A 7,035-nucleotide genomic window follows, 5' to 3' on the forward strand; every position below is an offset into this window, starting at 1 on the left:
AGACAGATGAGCCCGACAGAGTCAGGAGACAGATGAGCCCGACAGAGTCAGGAGACAGATGAGCCCGACAGTCAGGAGACAGATGAGCCCGACAGAGTCAGGAGACAGATGAGCCCGACAGAGTCAGAGACAGATGAGCCCGACAGAGTCAGGAGACAGATGAGCCCGGCGAAGTCAGGAGACAGATGAGCCCGACAGAGTCAGGAGACAGATGAGCCCGACAGAGTCAGGAGACAGATGAGCCCGACAGAGTCAGGAGACAGATGAGCCCGACAGAGTCAGGAGACAGATGAGCCCGACAGAGGGAGACAGATGAGCCCGACAGAGTCAGGAGACAGATGAGCCCGACAGAGTCAGGAGACAGATGAGCCCGACAGAGTCAGGAGACAAATGAGCCCGGTGGAGTCAGGAGACGGATGAGCCCGACAGAGTCAGGAGACGGATGAACCCGGAGGTGTAGACAGATGAGCCCTGGGTCGACAAACTGCTGGGTCTCCGTGACTTTACAACAGCTCAGAATGGCTACAGGAGCCAAGAACGGCAACAGGAGTTCAGAAGGACCCCGAGAGCTCATCCCGCCCGTCGGTGCTCAGCTGTGTTATGAACGGCAACACGAGCTCAGAGGGGCCACGAGAGCTCATCCCACCAGTTGGTGCTCCGCTGTGTCATGAACGCTCATTGAAGTCTTCTGACCGGCTGGCCAGGTCCGATGTTATTCCAGAGCTGCCCGTGGTCATGAATGATGCGGATTATTCTAGTTAAAGAAGATTTTCGCTGGCAAATGTGTAAAGTCTTCGCCAAAGTGAAACATATTTTACCATTAAGGCAGACCTACGTCAGTGTGCTTCTTTGAATTCATTCTGACAGCCTTGCATAGTTAAGATCTTCGTGAGGTGACCAATCCAACTCATGGACAGAGAACAAGTTCCACTTAACTGAACGCCATTCCGCCATGAGTCTTTGTCGGAACTTGCCTAATCAGCTCACTTGGTCAATGTTACCGCCCCCACCATGGCCGACTCTGGCATCTTGATGGCTCTTACCGACCAACGCAACGGCTTGACTCCAGTTGGTTAAATCAATCCAGGTTTTCCGGCAAAAAACTGTCAGTCTAGTCGGTGTAGCCTCCTTCACAGGTGGAGCTGTATCGAAGCATTTTACATACTAGGTCTCGGTAGGCATGAAATGTTCTTTGATGCTACGCTCTTGAAAACACCAATGTATTTCGACGCTTAGGCAAGCGAACACATGCCATCGACTGGTTATTGCAAGTTGTGCATTTCGAAAAGGTCATGGCAGCGTCGACAATATACAGGCAGCTGCGGGATATTAGTTTGCTCATCAACACCAGTGCTGTTCTACACCGACCCAATGCCTTTGGAAACAACAGGCAAGAGAAGCAGTCGCCGCTCGCCACAAAGGCTGCTTTTAGTAACCGAATCCTCGCTGTCCAATCAGCTGTGTGACGCTATCTCCGCTACACAAGAAATGACTCTAGCCCGGGAGCACTCAGACAACACAGCTCGGAAAGCCTCTCCCCCTCCCTTACGGCGATGGCCGCAGCTCGCGAACCCCCCCCCCCCCCCTCCCTTCCGGCTGTGACGGCACGGCTCGCGAAGCCCCCCCCCCCTTCCGGCGGTGACAGCACAGCTCGCGAAACCCCCAGCATCAGTGGTCCCTTACTTAGGCTTACAAGGCTGCTTTCTGTGTATCACGCCTCATGCTAAGCTTTTCACGAAATGACAGCTCTCATTAATTGAACACAGAAACCTTCCTCTGTAGAAAGACAATTTTGAATCTATGAAATGTTCAAGTTTTTGAACTGTAACATCGAGCAGGCAAACACAGAAGTTGCCGCCAGCGTTCACGCTGCGCCCACACAACACTCACATCACGTCATTAAAATCCCATATTTCGGATGTGGCACGCAAGACATATATAAGTCTTGTTGTGTTGCATGCCTTCTACAAACAGATAGAAAACTCTGCTGGGATCAGCAGACATGCTGGCTGACGTGCTGGGTAGTGACTGCCATCGGGCTGAAACTTCCAGAAACTGCCTCCGGCCGCCGATTCAGCGCGTCACAGGCAGCTTGCGTCTGCAGTTACCACTCATAAAGCAGGCTGACGAGGGCTCGATCGTGCTCCGTGTACGGTATTGCGCAAAAACCATATTATCAGCGAAGCACGGTCATCTTTACTTGCCGTAACGCGTCATGCGATGAGATGTCGATGAATACGTCATCCGGTTATGATATGTAGGAATACACTGCAAGTCTAAAAAAAGAGTAACTTTGAAGGGACGAGTCTAATTTCACTGAAACCTTTAGCTTTGAAAGAGAGGAATGCTGCGCCGGCGCCTCCGAGAGCATGAGTATGTTGCACGTGCCGGGGAACAGCCATCGGACCTGGTGAACCCTGGCCGGACCGGTGTAGGGTGCTGCCCGGACCGGTGTGGTTACAGCGCGAGCGTGGCCGGGCGTGAATGTCGGGACCGCGGGCGGGGGGCGTGGGTTGCTGCCCGGATCGGTGTGGTTACAGTGCGAGCATGGCCGGGCGTGAATGTCGGGACCACGGGCGGGGGGCGTGGGTTGCTGCCCGGACCGGTGTGGTTACAGTGCGAGCATGGCCGGGCGTGAATGTCGGGACCACGGGCGGCGGCGAAGGAGGCGGTGGACAGAGGGCAGGGTCACGGGGTCACGAGGCCCAGAGGGCAGGGTCACGGGAACTTGGAGGGAATAGGGAGCTGAGGGGCTGAGCCTTCAACTTTGGAAAACCTAAAGTTGGCAAAATGGACGTCTAAATGTGGCGCCTCTAGCCAATAACGGGTGACGATTATAAAATACGCCGTGGGTTCTACCGCCAGTCAGTCAGTCAGTCGGTCAGCCGGTCAGCCAGTCAGCCAGCCAGTCAGTCAGCCGGTCAGTCAGTCAGTCAGTCAGTCATCAGTCAGTCAGTCAGTCAGTCAGTCAGTTAGTCAGTCAGTCAGTCAGTTAGTCAGTCAGTCAGTCAGTCAGTCAGTCAGTCAGTCAGAAGAAACAGGGGCACAAAAACCGGAGCGGGGGTTATAGTCAGTATAGTCAGTAGAGCGGGAGTTATATAGTCAGTCTGTCAGTCAGTCAGTCGTCAGTCAGTCAGCCAGTCAGCCAGTCAGCCAGTCAGTCAGCAGTCAGCCAGTCAGTCAGTCAGAAGAAACAGATGCACAAAGCCGGAGCGGGAGTTTGGCGGAGAATGTTTCCGCTACTGACCGCACTTCGGTCCACCAGAACGCCAAGCTGGCTTTCATCTCTGAGTGGAAGACTTTACAGCCTGTCGCATTTGTAAGCCGCTTTCAAGGATGGTCGGATCCATCGCGAAGCGAGCACCTTTGCAGGGTGAGTACGGATCGACGCTACAGTCCATAGGCCACTTTCTGCGCTAGGCGGCCATGTTCTCTAGAGTGGCTCCCCTCCCCCACGGCTGCTGCACCGGTGCCGTTATTCCAGGATATCCATTTCATTGAAAGCAATCATTGCAAGCGATCAGACAACAGTTTCGAGACAATCCCACTGATCGCCTTCTCGGGTTCGTGAGCTGCCTACCGGCGTATCCTTAAACGTCACTCGACCCCGGGTTAGTCTGCGCGCGGCCGAACCTCATCCCTCCGTTTGCAAAGCAATTAGATAATACGATACACCAGCATGCCACACGATATACCTCAGCAAACTACGCAATGATACGCATAAGACTGATTTCCACTTCGCGTCATTAGGAGCATGACCGGACAGACATGCTTGCATCTGGCGGCGGTGGTTCCCTCTCATCAAGGCTCTTACCTCCACGCCAAAGTCTGGAACATATGTTCTTTCCACTGATGAGAATACCCCCGCTAACATTTGCCCTTCGCTCACGATGTGTGCTGATGCAGCCGGAACGATCAAAAACTCCCAGTCAGACGACACGCTACGCACCTTTGTCCGTCTTTGATGTCGGTAACGGAAACGCAATTTCGAGAATTTCGACATCTGCGCTCGTGCCGTTCCCAGCGTCAGTCGTTTATCGCCACAGACTCGCAGAAACTATTCGTTAGTCGAGTTAGTTTAATCACGTTGGTTCCAGCACCCGATCCAACAACACTAAGTGGTCTGTCGCATGAATACATTCACACAGTTCCAAGTGACGGCAACTTAATGGTTTGAAGGGGTCTTAGGACCACTGAAGCCCTTTGGTGCAAACATCATCACAGCAATGAAGGCTGTGCATCTCTTCGAACGGCGAACAGTATCAGCCCCGGCCCCGCTCAAGATTACCTTATTACAGAGGCGTCGCGTCCACACGTCAGTCCCACGTCTCACATCGCAGCGGTTGGTCCGCGCGGAAGACCGACCGAACGTCGATCGTTGGCGTCTTCGCCGCCGGTGGCAGCGGCGGCCGAGGCGGCCGGCGGTCGGACACGCGCTCTGACCGTCCGCGTACACGATCAGCGCCGGCCGCCGACGGCACCGCCCGCCGACAGCGCCGCTGGCTCAGACGGTCAGCCCGGCTGCCGCCGCCGCCGGGCAGCTCTGCCGTGAGGCCACTCTGTGATCACCCGCCGTCACCGCCAAATGCAACGGCGGCCGGTACCTGTAGTGGTGATGTGTGGTGATGGTGGTGTAGTGTGATATATAGTGGTGATGTGTACCTGTAGTGGTGGCCGGTACCTGTAGTGGCGATGTGTGGCGTAATGGGGTTAGAAGTCCGCTGGCATGGCGCATTGGCTGCGCTAACTTGCACCCAGCTGTTTCCGCCAGGTGGACAGCCCGCACAAAAAAGTGGGACGGTCCCAGCACGGTATGTGCCAAAAAAGGGAGGAAAACGCGGGTTATGATCACAAACAGTAAGGTTGTGAGGGTTATATAGGAGCATAAATAAACACAAAGCAATCGACACACTCGCTGCTGCCTGGCGCGAATAGCAGATAGCACCGTTCCGCAGCCTTTGTGGAGGTCTGCCCACGACTCGAGGGTCGCGGAGGCGTCGGTGACACGTCATCACACGGTGCGTCGGCGGCACGTCATCACACGGTGCGTCGGACACGTCATCACACGGCGCGTCGGCGACACGTCATCACAAGGTGCGTCGGCGGCACGATCATCACGCACCTCCACGCGTGGCGAGTGGGCGCACACTCGCGGGCACTGATTCTGGAGATCATCAGCTGATTAGACGCGGCGCGGCGTCGGCGGCTGAAGGGGCCGCGCGCGGTTCGGTGGCTGAGGGGGCGCGGCGCCGTGTCGGCGGTGGAGGGGGGGCCGCGGCGCGGTGTCGGCGGCTGAGAGGGGGGGGGGGCGACAGTCGTCGGACCCCCGACGCCGTGTCGACTCGGCTACTGCGGAGCACGGCACCTCCCTCCCCCATCTAGTAGGAGCGGTGGCCGTGCTGTGCAACCACCTTAACCTCTCTCCATGTTGGCCCCATTGCCAGCGAGGGAACACGCGACCGCGCTGGCCGGGTCGGCAGGGAAGCGAGACCTCTCGGCCGCCGGTCTTCGTGCTCCCCTGCTGCGCCCTGGAGCTTTCTATCAGCGCGGCGCGTCCGAAGCGGACGCCGGCTGAAGAAAAACGCTATTATACCGGCACGTTGGCATTGGTTCGTCTACCCAAGGAGAGCTCGTCGCGACTCAGAGGTCCGACGACCATCCGCGGGGAGCGCGCAGGTAAGAGACTCCATCAGACAGGTCCATCTCCCCGCCGAACAAGCTGTTAGGCAGCGTTTGACGATTTCCACGGGTGGACTCCGCTACTCCATTGAGTTTACTCTGCGGCACGGGACGAAGCGAAGTGGTTCACACCCCATGTGAAATAGAAAACCGTGAACTCGTGCGAAACGAACTGGGACACCATTGCCACTCATCATCATTTTAGGGATGCCAACGTGCAAAATGACACGTGAGTTGCGAGATGATGGACAGCCGAGTTGTAAGGGTCAGGGAGTCCATCTCAGACCACGCACTGAGGAAAGTCCACGATGACCAAGAGCAGTTGTTGTGATGCTCGACCAGATCGCCTTCGACCTTTGTCCGCGGCTTGTTCCCACGGTCATGTTTTTGCGATGGTTTTCTTTCCCGTCTGGGGTAGGAGCACGGCGCACGCATCGTAAGAGCCCGCCATCCGATGAACATGCCGCCTTTCTCCGGACCCAGCACTCATTCCCCTGGCTCGGCGCATCATACTGTCTGCGGAGTCCTTGGCGTGGCGGAAGGCCTCAGTCCGGGCGTCCGTCCACATTCAACGCGCGTTCTTCCGAGTCAGGTCACGGACGGCAATGGTGACCACAGAAAGGCGCGGCAAAAACGTGACCAAACACTGCACCACGCGGCCATGCAACAGGGCCGACGCAACCTCACCCGACCGCCTGAGGTGGGGTTGTGCCTGTGATCGCTCAGGCCTTTCAGGGGCGGCCGAGATGCTTTCATGGTGATCGCATGGTAAAGCAGTTCAATCTTTGGGGCATAGAATGCACCTTTGTCATGATTCACAACCGATGTCCTTGTCCGCGCAGCGCCGCAACAGAGAACGCAGCTTAGTGTCATGGTCAGATCTGTCCGTTCCAGTCACGACAACTGTTACCTGCCTCACAGATAACCCCAACGAGACCTTCCAGAGCCTCTCACAGATGGCGCTGAAATATCTCGCTAGAGACACGGATAGATTAGATGGCAAACGGCGCCATCGCGGCGTCTATCGAGCGTGTTGCCAGCGATGTCTACCAAACGATGCTGCCATCGGTGTCTACCAAGCTGTGTTGGCCATTGTAGTCAGCGCTATGCCTCTTTGGTGAGCTCCAGATGTCAAACGCTTTTTCCATGTCCAGTTTTGTTAATAATGCGGCTCCTGGAAACTTCGGCATACATCGCCAGGAAGAGACCTTCCACGACACATCGCTTTGTTCAGTGACTGCGGGTCAATACAGATACGGAGTGAGCTGCCCCGTTCGGAGCAACAGCCATCTGGCCAGCCCATTCAGTATACTCACTAACAAGGCAGAGGCAACCCCAGAGCACACAGACGACAAA

This window comes from Pollicipes pollicipes, unplaced genomic scaffold, assembly GCF_011947565.3.
Source record: "Pollicipes pollicipes isolate AB1234 unplaced genomic scaffold, Ppol_2.1 Scaffold_3216;HRSCAF=3773_pilon_pilon_pilon, whole genome shotgun sequence".
Lineage (NCBI taxonomy): Eukaryota > Metazoa > Arthropoda > Thecostraca > Pollicipedomorpha > Pollicipedidae > Pollicipes > Pollicipes pollicipes.